The 13,418-nt window shown below is 45.1% G+C and overlaps 1 protein-coding gene across 11 annotated transcripts in view; it reads left to right on the top strand.

Annotated features, from left to right (window-relative positions):
• The window catches only part of Pcbp3 (poly(rC) binding protein 3), a 268,573-nt gene that overhangs the window by 174,784 nt on the left and 80,371 nt on the right, over positions 1 to 13,418 (top strand). The window contains exon 3 of one of the 11 annotated variants that reach the window (XM_029542526.1): positions 8,846 to 8,922. The exons of the other annotated variants lie outside the window; for them this stretch is intronic. The gene's annotated coding sequence lies outside the window, so the exon portion shown is untranslated. The remainder of the gene's footprint in view (positions 1 to 8,845; positions 8,923 to 13,418) is intronic. 11 annotated transcript variants of the gene reach the window in all.

The following is a 13,418-nucleotide window of genomic DNA, read 5'->3' as shown; positions in this document are numbered from 1 at the left end:
GTTGTTTTTCTTCTCTGTGGTAGGGTGGGCTCATGGTTCTGTTGTTTCTTCCTAAAAGAGGGGTCAATTTGGATCTTAGCTTTGTCTCAATGTTTGTGTGCTCTCAAGCTTGGTCTAGCTCTTTCTCTCTCTTACACGACTTCAGACATGCAGGCTGTTCAGTTGGGCTGTGTCCCATAACTGCTCCCCACACCCTGGGGATCAGCAGCGACAAAAGGGTGATATGAAGAGGCTATGAGACCTCTGGCTCCTATGAACACGTGATCAGTTGGCACCAATAGTCTCGGTCATGTGCCACCCTAGCACCTCCCATGTCTACTCCCATATGGCGAATGCCTTTCAGGGCCTGCTAGAGAGGGCCCTCAAGACTCTCACACATCCATCAGGGTTAGAGCGTGAAGGACCAAGTGATTTGTTTGCCTGATTTTAAAATTTTAACCCAGTGGGAATTTGGGTGCTTTCCCTTAGCATCAGGACTCTGCTCTCACTTTTTCTGTTCATTACTCTTCTGGAGATTCTAGAAAGTTCACGCTGGTGAACACAGAACTAAAAGGCTTTGGAATTGGGGAGGAAGAAGCACCCCCTGCCTTTATGCTCAGCCAGCTGTCACTATATAACATCCAGAACAAGCTGGCTGTACCTAAGAAGAAGATTGGCTGGGCCAGAGGATACAGGGTCAATCTATTAAAGTCAGTTGTCTGTCTTATTCTAGCCACAAACTCAGGGCTCAGGGTCACATAGATGGCCCTACTTAAGCTCTGTGGGACACTAAATAAAATACAAATGAATAAACATGTGAAAGATGATGCTTTTTTAATTGAAAATATTTTTCCATCTAATATACTCTGATCACAGTCTTTCCCAATCCCAGTTTGCTCCCAGATCCTCCCTACTTCCCCACCCACCCAACTCTATATCTTCTGTCTCTTTAGGAAACAAACATACCAAAAATAAAACAAAACAAAACAAAAAGCACAAGAAACACACACACACACACAATAAAAACACAATCAGAAACCATAATATACAAGCAAAAGATGTGGGATAGCATGCAGGGGTAGGCCAAGTGCAAGGCAAGATTCAGATCTTATGGAATCTCTTACGGTAGCAGTGCCATAGCGGAGCATCAGCTGGTGGCTCATGGAAAAGCCGAGGAGCCTATGACCCTGAGCTTGATCCCTGGGGCCCATGTGATAGAAGGAGGAAACTTACTGTGCAGGCTGTTCACTCCACAAAACACCCTGACATGTACGTGTACATATGCTTAGACACACACGGACACAATTTTAAAGACCATTCAATATACAGGAAAAAAGTGTATTGGGAGCCAAAAGAGAGAACCCCCAAGTCCCATATAAAGACAAACTCATCAGAGTAACATCTGATTTCTCAATGGAAACTTGGAAAGGTAGAAGAATATTGAACAATATTCCAAGTTCCGTAAGATCAAAACTACAACCCAGATGACTATACCCAGCAAAACTGTTGTAAATTATAGGGAAAATATTTCATGATCAAAGCAGTCTAAAGGGTTTTTTTAACTGGTAAGCCAGCTCTGCAGACAATACTGGAAGGAAATCTTCACTTGAAGACAATGATAATCACATTAAAGAGGCTCTGAGGGCAGGGGAATATTCTAGAACAGCAGTTAAGCAAACAAGTATTATGAAACCACAAAATACTACAAAATGAAATGACCAGAATCAATACACATTTTTCTGTAGTAATTCTGAATATTAATAGTCCTAATTTCCCAATCTAAAGATATGGTATTATCTGTTCTCTGCCTTCAAGAAACACATCTTACAAGAGCTGGCCCTACCCCTTGCCAGCTGGAGCACTCAGGAGAGTGGACCCTGTACCTTGCCTGGGCAGCACAGTAGAGCTCTGATCCTGGTGGGAAGGTTCAGGTGAGCCAGCCCTAAGAGCATGAGGGCCATAGAGCTGGCCCCTCCCCTTACCAGCTACTGCACTTTGGGTGAGCTAGTCTGGATATAAACAGAAACACTGGTGTTAAATGATATCATAGATCAAATCAGATTAACAGACACCTACAGAATTTCTATCCAAGCACTGCAGAATACATATTGTTCTTCCAGTCTCTGGAACACTCTCTAAAATGGGTCATATATTTTGACACAAATGAAGTCTCAATAAAGTCAGGAAAAACAACACAACTTCCTGTATTCTGTGTGACTACAGCAGAGCAAAGGGAGAAACCAACTGCAATGAAGCTACAGAAAATTCACCAACTCAGTTGATTCAACTGTACACCACTGAATAGTAAAGAAATCAAGAGGGAAATTTAAAATTCCTAGAATTAGGTGAAAATGAAGATACAGCATGCTACATCTATGGGAGACAATGAAGCCTTAAGAGGAAAGTCGAAAGCTCTAATTGTATACAGTAAGAAATTGGAGACATCTCAAATAACTGAATGATGCACCTTCTGTCTTGGAAGAACAAGGCAAACTGAAATGCAATATATATAAATAATTAAGGTCAGGGAGGAAGTTAATAAAGTAGAAATAAAAGAAAAAAATATAAGGAAAGAATGCAACAAAGAGCCGAGTCTTTGAAAAGATAAAAAAAAAAAAAAATAGCCCCAAACTATAATAGCGAAACTAAGGAAAAGACTGAGAGACAAGTCCCAAGTTAATGATGTTAAAGAAGAAAAGGGAGACATTATAAAAGATACCAAAGAAGTATAGGAGAGTAAAAAAGAAACACAGATAAACTTCTAGACACATATTACCTAATAAAGGTAAACCAAAATGAGATAAATATTTTGAATGGATCTATAACAAACAAAATTGAAGCTGGAATTAAAAATTGCTCAAGTATACTGGGCAGTGGTGGCACATGCTTTTAATCCCAGCACTTGGGAAGCAGAGGCAGGTGGATTTCTGAATTCGAGGCCAGACTGGTCTACAGAGTGAGTTCCAGAACAGCCAGGGCTATACAGAGAAACCCTGTCTCAAAACAAAACAAAACAAACAACAACAACAACAACAAAAACCCAGCAAGATTTTGCTAAAGGGACCCTGATATAGCAGTCTCTTGTGAGGCTATGCCAGTGCCTGGCAAACACAGAAGTGGATGCTCACAGTCAGCTATTGGATGGAACACAGGGTCCCCAATGGAGGAGCTAGAGAAAGTACCCAAGGAGCTGAAGGGGTCTGCAACCCTGTAGGTGGAACAACAATATGAACTAACCAGTACCCCCTGAGCTCGTGTCTCTAGCTGCATATGTAGCAGAAGATGGCCTAATTGGCCATCATTGGGAAGAGAGGCCCCTTGGTCTTACAAACTATATATGCCCAAGTACAGGGGAATGCCAGGGCCAAGAAGTGGGAGTCAGTGGGTGGGGGAGCAGGGGCGGGGGGAGGGTATAGGGAACTTTTGGAATAGCATTTGAAATGTAAATAAAGAAAATATCTAATAAAAAAAATTGCTCAAGTTAAAAAAAGCTCAACCCCAGATGAGTTGGCTGCAGCATTCTCTTAGGCCTTCAAAAGACTAACACCGATCCTCTCCAAATTATTTTAAAAATAAAAAAGGAGGGGATGTTTCCAAACTCAAGTCTGAAGCTAGTATGGGATACACCTCAACACAATAAAGGCCATACATGACAAACCTTCAACCATTCATTTTAAGTAAATGGAGAAAAACCTGTAGCATTTCCACTAAGACAAAGGTTTCTGCGTTCTCCACCCTTACTCAGTGTGGCACTATAAGTCTTAGCAAGAGCAATAAGACAAGAGAGGCGGGTAAAAGGTATACAAATAGTTTTTATTTGCAGATAATACGATCCCATACACAAGAGACCCTAAAGGCTCTACCAGAAAACTCTGAGAAATATCTTCAGTAAAGTAGCAGGATATAAAATTAATACAGAATCCAGCCTTCCTATATATGAAAGATAAACACATTGGGAAAGAAATCAAGGAAACAGCCCCATTTACAATAACACACACACACACACACACACACACACACACACACAAACAAAAACCCAAACCACCAACAATAACCACCACTACCAACAACCAACAACTTCACGTTATGCCTAACATGGGAAGTGCAAAGTCTCTACAATGAGAACCTTAATACACTGTAGAAGGAAATTGAAAAGACATTGGAATCCATATTTATGGGTTAGAAGAATCAATATTGTAAGATTGTCTGTCTTGTCTAACAATCTACGGATTTAATGCAATCATCATCAATATTCCAATGCACAGCCTGGTCTACAGAGTTGAGTTCCAGGATAGCCAGGGATATACAGTGAAACTCTGTCTTGAAACAAACAAACAAACAACCCAATCAACCAAACAAAAAACAACAAAATGAAAACAAACAAAACTTTAAAATCTCATCTGGAAATAAAAGATCTTGTGTCCTAGTTTGGTTTCTATTGTGATAAATACCATGACCAAAAGCAACTAAATGCAGAAAGGGTTTATTTCATCTTATCCTTTATAGTTCTTCATCAAAGGAAGTTGGAGAGGAGCTTGAAGCAGAAACTGCAGTGGAATGATGTATACTGGACTGCTCCCAAGCTCATGGTCAGTTACCTTATACAGCTCAGGCCCACCTGCCTATGAATGATACCATTCAAGAATGAGCTGGGCCCTCCTAATCAATGAGTAATTAAGAAAGTACTCCACAGGCATGCCATGGGAAAATCCAGTGGAGGAAATGTTTTGGTTGAGAATCTTTGCAAGTTCGTTGTTATGAGACCTTGACAGCCTGCTTTGTCAAAGCAATTCTAAGCAGAAAGAATATGGTTGGAGGTATCACTATATCTGATTTCAAATTATTCCACAGAGCCCTGGTCATAAAACAGCATATTATTGGCATAAAAACAGGCATATGGGTCAAGATAAAAGAATAGAGACCCCGGATATAAACCTACACAGCTTCAGCCACTTGAGTTTTGACAAAGATGCCAAAAAAACCAAACAAAAAAAAAAAAAAAACAAAAACCAAACCAACCAACCAACCAAAAAAACACATTGGAGAAAAGACAACATTCTCAGCAAATGGTTCTAGAAAACCTGGATATCTACCTGTAGAAGAATGGGACTAGATCCTTCTCTCTCACCATTCATAAAAATTAACTTTTAATGGATTACAGACCTTAATGAAAGACTTGAAACTTTGAAATCATTAGAGGGGAAAAGAGAATTGACTTTCAGATACAGATATAGACATATAGGCATATGTAAAGTCTTTCTGAATAAGACTCTAGTTTTTTCAGGAAATCAGGCCAAAAGTAGATAAATAGAATCTCATGAAATGAAAATGCTTTTGTATAGTAAAGTATGCTATGGTAGTTTGACTAGATATGGCCCCCATAGACTCATGTGTCTGAATGCTCGCCCTACCCCCCCCCCCAGGGTGGCATTAGAATGTGTGGCCTTGTTAGAGGAAGTATGTCACTGTAGAGGTGGGCTCTGAAGTCGCATATATATGCTCAAGCTACACCCAGTTGCACAGTTGCCGTCTTGCTGTCTTTGGATCAACATGTAGACCTCTCAGCTCCTCTAGCACCACGTCTGCCTGCCCACTGCCTTCTCTTCTACCATGATGATAATGGCCTGAACCTCTGAAACTGTAAGCCAGCTCCAACTTAAAAAGAAAAAACAAACTTTCTAAGAGTTGCTGTGGTCACAGTGTCTCTTCACAGCAATGAAACCCTAAGAGGCAGCCTACAGTATGGGTAGCTGTGCATCTAGTAGAGGGATAATATACTGGAATCCCAAACCTAAACAAACAACCCAGTTAAAAACAGGCTAAGGAACTGAACTGCGTCCTCAAAAGAAGAAATACACATAGCCAATAAATATTTCAAAAAGTGTTCAATATCATTAGCCATAAGGAAAATGCAAATTAAAAATAGTCTGCGGATTTCTCTCATAGCAGGTGCCCATCCCACCACAGTTAGACTGGCTATCTTCAGGAATATAAGTAAATGGGGGTTGAAAAGATGGCTCAGCGCTTGAGAGCATCCCCTGTTCTTGCAGAGGTTCAGGGTTCGGTTCCCAGCATCCACATAGAGGTAGTTTCATGGGGATCTGGCACATGCTTCTGGACCCTGCCGGCATTAGGAATGCATGCAGTAACAGACATCCAAGCAGACAAACACTTGTGTACATAAAGCAAAAATAATATTTTATAAAAGGGTGTTGGGGGAGGAGTGGAGAAAGCGGGATCAGTGAGAACATAGACTGCTTCAGGCAATGTGGAGATCAGTGTGGGGGCTTCTCTCAAAACTAAAGACTGGCCTTGCATACGACCTAGGTACACCACTTCTGGCCATTTACCAAAAAGACTTTATATCCTACCTCGGAGATACCTGTACACCCAAGCTTGTTGCCAGTATCTTCACAACGGCAAGGAGTGGAAATCAGCCTGGATGTCCACTGTGCTGAGTGGGTGGTGGAAGTGTGGATTTCACACTAAACACAGTGGATTTCGTTCAGTCAGAAAACACGAAGGTGGGAATCTTACAGGAAGAATTGATAGGGCCTGGAGAATGCGCTCGGTCTCAGAACTCAGGCTCAGGAAGACGGTGAACTCTTTCTCTCCTGGGTGGGTCCCAGCTTTTTACCTTACACGTCTGCCTTTATGTAGCAGTGAGCATTTGTAGAGCTTAGGAAACTAGAGGGGAGAACTGGAAGCCTATGAAACAGGTAAAAAGATTCTGTTGTCAATGTGGTGTGGAGGGTTATATAGAGCATGTGCAGTATAAGTTGGAAGAGGGAATTCTGGGAGTGGAAACGTCTAAGTGGGCACAGAAGTGGGGGAGACAGAGGAAATGTGGGGGATTGAGGTGGGAGGGGCATAATAACCCATGGTGTATGGAAAGGTCATAAATATGATAAGCTAAGCAAAAAGTAAAAAAGGACTTGGAATGGAGGGACTGAAAGCTGTTCCTAGAAGGGATGTGCTAGTAAACAAAACCCCTAATGTGTGTGGGCTGCTGTCCTATTAATGGTTGATCAGAGCGGCTCCTGGAGCTCACGAAACAACAGAAGCAAATGCTGTTGGTTGACCATTAGAAGGAGATTGTAAGACCCTATTGCTGAAGACACCACATGCCTTGGTCAGAGGACACGAAGAAATGAGGCTACCACTGGACTGGATGCTTCTTCCCTGCTTGCCAGCCTTCATACTGTTGGGAGTTGCTCTTCAGGCTGGTGAGGGAGAATTACCATCTATGGCAATCCCGTGTGCAACAGTCCTGTCTGACCGAGGAAGATGCGTCCTCTGGTACAATAGTGGCAGGTCTATTTTATGCTAATTACATGCTTTTTGTTCTTTAATTTGATGCCTGCTCCTCATGACTGATATTCTGAATCCAGTCCAAAGCCTATGTCTGGGAAGTGACAGACCTGAGTGAGGGAGATACTGTAGTTGTTTCCTAAATGGACCCGATGTGCCTGTCAAATTGCCTTCTAAGCCACTGAGTTTATGGCCATAGATTAGTAGTAATGTCAGCCTTGATCTTTTTACACAGCCAACAGTGATTGTAGAGACTCATAACCACTCAGAGTCCTGAGAATAAATGACTAACAGATTCCTAACAAGTGGGGACATTGGCATCACCCCTCTAAGGCTCAGAGAACACCACAGAAGTAAGGATTGAAAGAATATAAGATCCAGAGGAAGTTGGGGTGTGGTGGCGCTATGGGCATGACATGGCTGCTACACTCAGGGTTAGAGCACAAATCTGAAGAGGATTGAGCCTGCCAGCATCCTTCTATGGGAAGGAGAAAATCTCATGGGAGCCACTTCTGCCTGATGTTTATATGCAGTTAATGGTTGATGGGAAGAAAGAAGTACATTTTCTTCAGTAGTGTAGCCGCTCATGTAGGTGCCTGTGCTCCTGTAAAGAACCCTAATGAAACTCACAAGAGAGGGAAAGGCACACACACACACACACACACACACACACACACACACACACACACACACAGCAGGAGGGGACAGACAGGCAAACAGACAGAAGGAGGGGAGGGAGATGGAGGGAAGGAGAAAGACAGACAGAAGGAGGGTGGAAAGGAAGAGAAGGAGGGAAGGAGAGAGACAGAAGCAGAGGACATGCAGGTAGAAGGGGGAGCCAATCGGGAAGAAGTTTATTGGCAGAGAGAAATGGACGTGAATATGATTGAAGTACATTATACATGTATATGGAAAGTCAGAATGAAATCCAATATTATGTATAGCTAATAAATGTTAATAAAACATTTTTAAAAGCTGTAATGGCAGTTATGCTTAGAAGACAGCCTTCCATAACACCAGCTAATAAGACACCCTGCTATGACTGATGGGACTGGTCTTACTGCAGACAGACCAGAGAAGCCTCCCTTGCAGGCCTTAATGGCTGCCTTTCCCTCTTCATCACTTTGTTCCACAAACACTGGGGACTTACAGCCCCTTGTAAGCCTTCTGGTTAGATTTCCAAAGCTGCATTTCTGTGCTTGCTGAAGCTGCTGACGGTTTTGAAGATAAAGTTAATGAATCTGGTCAGATAAAGTAGGCTTTGGGGTACAGTAGCAGTGTGCTGTAAGAAAGGGTTGGGTAAGGATAACCAATAAAGACTTAGTGTGAGGAATGGGCAGGCAGCTGCGCTAGGATTCATGGTGTCTCTTTACTGAGGCGTAGTGTGAGCCATAGGGATAGTTTGCTGGTAGATAACCACACCCAGGTTCTGTGAGCTTCCCAGACTGAGAGGAATGGAAAGGGGTCAAGATGGGATATGGCCTGTGTGCCTTCATGTTATTGGCCTTGTCAGGTTCCTCAGGTAATGTGACGCTTCTCCCTTGCTTTTTGGTAGATGGACAGTCTCTCCTCGGGGAGCAGGTGGGCTGGCAGGACAGGCGTCCCCAGGCCGGGAGAAGGAGGCGCTCCCAGGTACTCTCGTCCACCCCTGCTGGTGACTTGCCCACCCAGCCCTGTCCTGTTCCAGACAATGGCCACCTGTGACCCTGCCTGCCTTAACCTGCTTTGCCCATCTGTGCCTGCCTGTGCCTGACCTCAGCCCAGAACTCCCACCCTTTCCCACCCCCTGACTCAGGACTGGTCCTGACTTCCGGTTCCTGCCTTGCTTCACCACTTTGACCCACTTCCCAGTAACCCCATTCTGCCATGTCACGTCACAGGGACTTCTCAAGAAGGAACTGTTCAGAGCCCGTCAGTGCTCCCTGCTTTGCATCTGTTCATTTCTGTTCAAAGGGTGATTTGTAGTGAAACACAAGCCCATGTTTATTCCCGGGTCATGTGACCTGGATTCCGTGATGACTGTGACTTCTCCGCACACACTGTCACTTCCTGTCTACACAGAATGGTGGTAACACTTTATTTGCTTCATGGTCATTGTCATCAGGTTAGAACCAGTGGAGGCCATGAGCAATTTCAGGGTATCGTGGACCTGCGGAGCGATTCTGAGTGAGGCTGGAAGAACTGAGCGGCTACAGGGTCCGTAGATCAACATTAACCAAAGTGGATTCTATGCCAGGCTCTGCTAAGACTTGGAACATGGACTTTACATCTGAGAAAGCTGGTGATAGGTTCAGAGATGAAGGGGAGAAAAGGGGGTACAGGAAGAGGGAGAAGAGTTAATGAGTACATACACGTGTGTTAGTGTAAGTGTGCATGTAAGTTTGCCTGTGTGGGTGAATGAGCACATATGCCCTTGGGTGTGGGTATATATGTCTATATGTGTTTGTATTTGTGCATGCATGTGTAGGAAGGTGTGTATGGGGGGGAGTTTACACATGTGTCTGTATGACTGTTGATATGCACACAAGTGTGTGCTCATTTGTGTCTGTGTGAATGCATATGTGTGTGTGTGTGTGTGTGTGTGTGTGTGTGTGTGTGTGTGTGTGTGTGTAGATGTGCACACCTCTTACCCCACTTGAGAAGGTGATGCTTTAGCCACGGTGAGAGAGTAAGCAGAGCAGTCATGCAGAAGAATGGCTGGCAGAGGAGAGTGAGCATGGGGCAGCTTAGTTCTGAGAGGCAAGGGTAGGTCCCCACAGCCTCCTTTAGCCTGAGTGAGCGCTATTGCAAGATATATACAGAAGAGATACCAGAGCTGATTGGTACAGAGTCACTGTGTCTTCTAGGTAGGATAGACTCTCGGGTGACACAGGCTCAGCCTGGGTCCAAGTGAGAAGCAGTCATGGGTAGAAAAACCCCATGACTAGAACAGGCAGTCCTGTTCCTTTATCTGCCGAGTGTATCTGCTTGTTCTTTTTCCTCAGGTGTGAAGTCCACCTTGCATGGCTACCTCTGGGGACAGACCACCAACCACCAGTGTGGTCACTGGTGAATCTGTCCCAAGCCTCACCCGAGTGTAGCATGGAGCCCATGTTTGGCTTCAGTTGGCATGCTGACTATGGGTAGCCATGTTTGGCTTCAGTTGGCATGCTGACTGACTATGGGTAGCCATGTTTGGCTTCAGTTGGCATGCTGACTGACTATGGGTAGCCATGATTGGCTTCAGTTGGCATGCTGACTGACTATGGGTAGCCATGTTCGGCTTCAGTTGGCATGCTGACTGACTATGGGTAGCCATGTTTGGCTTCAGTTGGCATGCTGACTATGGGTAGCCATGATTGGCTTCAGTTGGCATGCTGACTGACTATGGGTAGCTGCTTAAGGCTTTTCATCAGCTTCTAAGTGTAAGGCCAGGTCCTCTAGACAGTGAGAAGTGATGTCTGAAAGAACGTGAGCAACCTTTAGACTCTCAGTGAACAACAGGAAGGCCACCAGCACTGATGTGAAAGCTGAGAGGAGACTTCAAGGGCGAGAAGCATCTGGCACGCAGAGAAAATGAAAGGAATGTGGGCTTGTGCTTTGCTGACAAACCCATGTGTAGCTAGAAACAGTATGGACTATTGAGGGAGCACCAGGTAGACAGAGGAGAGGGTCAGGCCTGGGTGTTGCAGCCTCTGCAGAACAGGGGAGGTTCAGAATAGGCAGGGGCTGTCTGGAGTGGAACTAGGGACAGGAGGAACCACAAGGCACATAAGCTTGCAGCCTCACAGGCCAGGGATATTTTCATCACCGCTGACAAACCTGCTGAGGGGAGAGTGAGGATCAATGGAGGAGTCTGGGAAGCCATAGCTGCTGCCTTGAGCTTTTGAGATTCGGGGGTACAAGAGTGAAAGTGTAGGGCCCAGGGGAGCTGGAGATGTGGCTCTAGGGACAGGAGTTCTTGCTGCTATTACAGAACACCAGAGTTCAGTTCTAAGCACCCACAGTGGGAGTGCACAACCACCTATAGCTCTAGTTCCAGGGAATCTGATGTCCTCCTGCAGCATCCTTGGGGACTGCATCCACGTGGTGCACAGATAGACACGCAGGCAAACACCTACAAACACAAAGGAGTAAAGAAAATGTTTCTTTAAAAGAAGAACGAAGGTAGAGTCCACGTAAGTAATACGGGCAGGCAGGGGGACAGGTACTTTAGAGGTTTACTACACAGGGCAAAAGCAAGAGGGGAGAAGGAAGCTAGGAAATGGGAGAAGCAACAACATGTATCTGTGGTGCCACAGGAGGAGGGAGAGGAAACAGCCCGCTGAGGCCAGCACTAGGTACCGTGGGTACCCGTGGGGTCCAGCAAGGAAGTCCTTCCCTAAGGATGCTGTTGCCATCAGCCCAAAGTGCGAACCGAGAGGCATGAAAACAGGACTCCATATGAAATTCAAGTGTGTACATTGAAAGATGGTTTCAGCTGTCAGGGATAAGTCTGAAAATCTGGGATTGGTGCCAGGCCAGAAAGGAGACTTTTGTGACCTCTGGTTTATGTGGCTTGAGTAGCTGTGTCATGTACTTTTGTTTTCCAGTGACGCTTGTACAGTTGCACGGTCATGGTGGAACTGACAGAGTGACATCTTAGCGGGGGTGGGGGTGGGTAGTAAGAGCATGTGACAAATGGGTGCAAAGAGAGCTGACATCTGAGCAAGGACAGGCTAGAACTCTCCAGGAGATGATCTTGCAGAGGGCAGGATGTCACACCTGGCTTCTGTTCTAGTTGTTGGCGGTCATAGCCTAACTTCTCTCAAAGTAGAAAACAACCAAGAAATTAAAAAAGCAAAAAACAAAAAAGCAACTCCCCCTTTTCCCCCACTACTTTTTCCAGTTCGAGAACAGCACTTGGTTTCCATGGTTATTGCTGGTTAACTACACAGCAAGTGTTATGTAGTGGCACGGGGTAATTACAGACAACGGAAAAATTGCAGGCTAAGTCTTAAGTAAATTCAGAGCAGCTACACGTTTTAGCCTCTGATCCCAAGAGTGGTGTGTAGTTCACTTCTGAGCCTGAGCTACTCGTGGGAGCTGGGCCCTTGGGCCCATCACCAGCCCAAAGCCATGCTTCTGGCCCCCAGCTTCTTGCTTTATCACTTGACTGGATTCCTGCTTCCTTTCTGTGCCTGGACCTCAAGGCAAGCAGCCTTCAGCCCCACTTGGTCTTTGTGGCACCCTCCTTAGGTGAGGCTGGGAAGTAGGTTCAGGCCTTATGTGGCACTCCAGGCTGGAAATGTCATCAATACTTTAAAATGGGAGTTTTGAGCCTAAAGATAGTGCCCAGGAGTCATCTAGTGGTTTATTACAACAGGAAGATTGTTAGGAACTGTCATCTTAATCCAGAAACCATCATAAAAGACATAATTTAAGCCGCAGCTACAGCAGGGGCAGGGATGTGTGCAGGTAGAGGGCCAGGACTATGGATTAATGGACTGAAACAATATTTGTGAGCATTGCAGAGAGGCCATAAAGGACAAGAGCTCAATGCACAGACGAGTGGGAGAGAAGGGCGAGCTCTCCACCACGAAGTGCTCTTGAGCAAGCTTGAGATGTGTGTACCCAAGTCACATTGAGAAAGCAGACTATGGGTTGTGCCCTGACGTTAAAAAGTGTGCCCAGCCACCTGTAACTCCAAAGAGGAGCTGCGGCCACTCCCTGAGGACAGAATCGAGCTGTGTGGGCTCCAGGAGAGGGCGAGCAGATTGAGGCTTCAGCAGGAGTGTGAGACAGCCAAGCTCAGTCACGTGCTTGAAGAAAGCCAAAAGCATGGAGAAGAGGCGCATACACAATAGGAGGGATGCTCAAGGAACAGGCTTCTAAGTGCAACGAATGAGAAAAAGATTCCAATGGAAGAGAATGCTGTATTTCATCTACAAGTCCATCACTGAGGCAAGTCAGGGCAGAAAGGAGCTCAAGACAGAAACCTGGAGGGAGAAGCCACGGAGGTACTTGCTTGCTGACTTGTTCCTCATGACTTGTTTCTCGTTCTCTCGTTCTTGTTCTCTCCCTCTCTCTCCCTCCCTCTCCCTCTCTCTCCCTCCCTCTCCCTCTCTCTCCCTCCCACACACACACACACACACACACACACAGAAATA

The sequence above is a fragment of the Mus pahari genome, chromosome 9 (assembly GCF_900095145.1).
Source record: "Mus pahari chromosome 9, PAHARI_EIJ_v1.1, whole genome shotgun sequence".
In the NCBI taxonomy this organism is placed as follows: domain Eukaryota; kingdom Metazoa; phylum Chordata; class Mammalia; order Rodentia; family Muridae; genus Mus; species Mus pahari.
The sequence above is the reverse complement of the archived record's forward strand: the minus strand, read 5'-3'. Positions and strand labels throughout refer to the sequence as shown.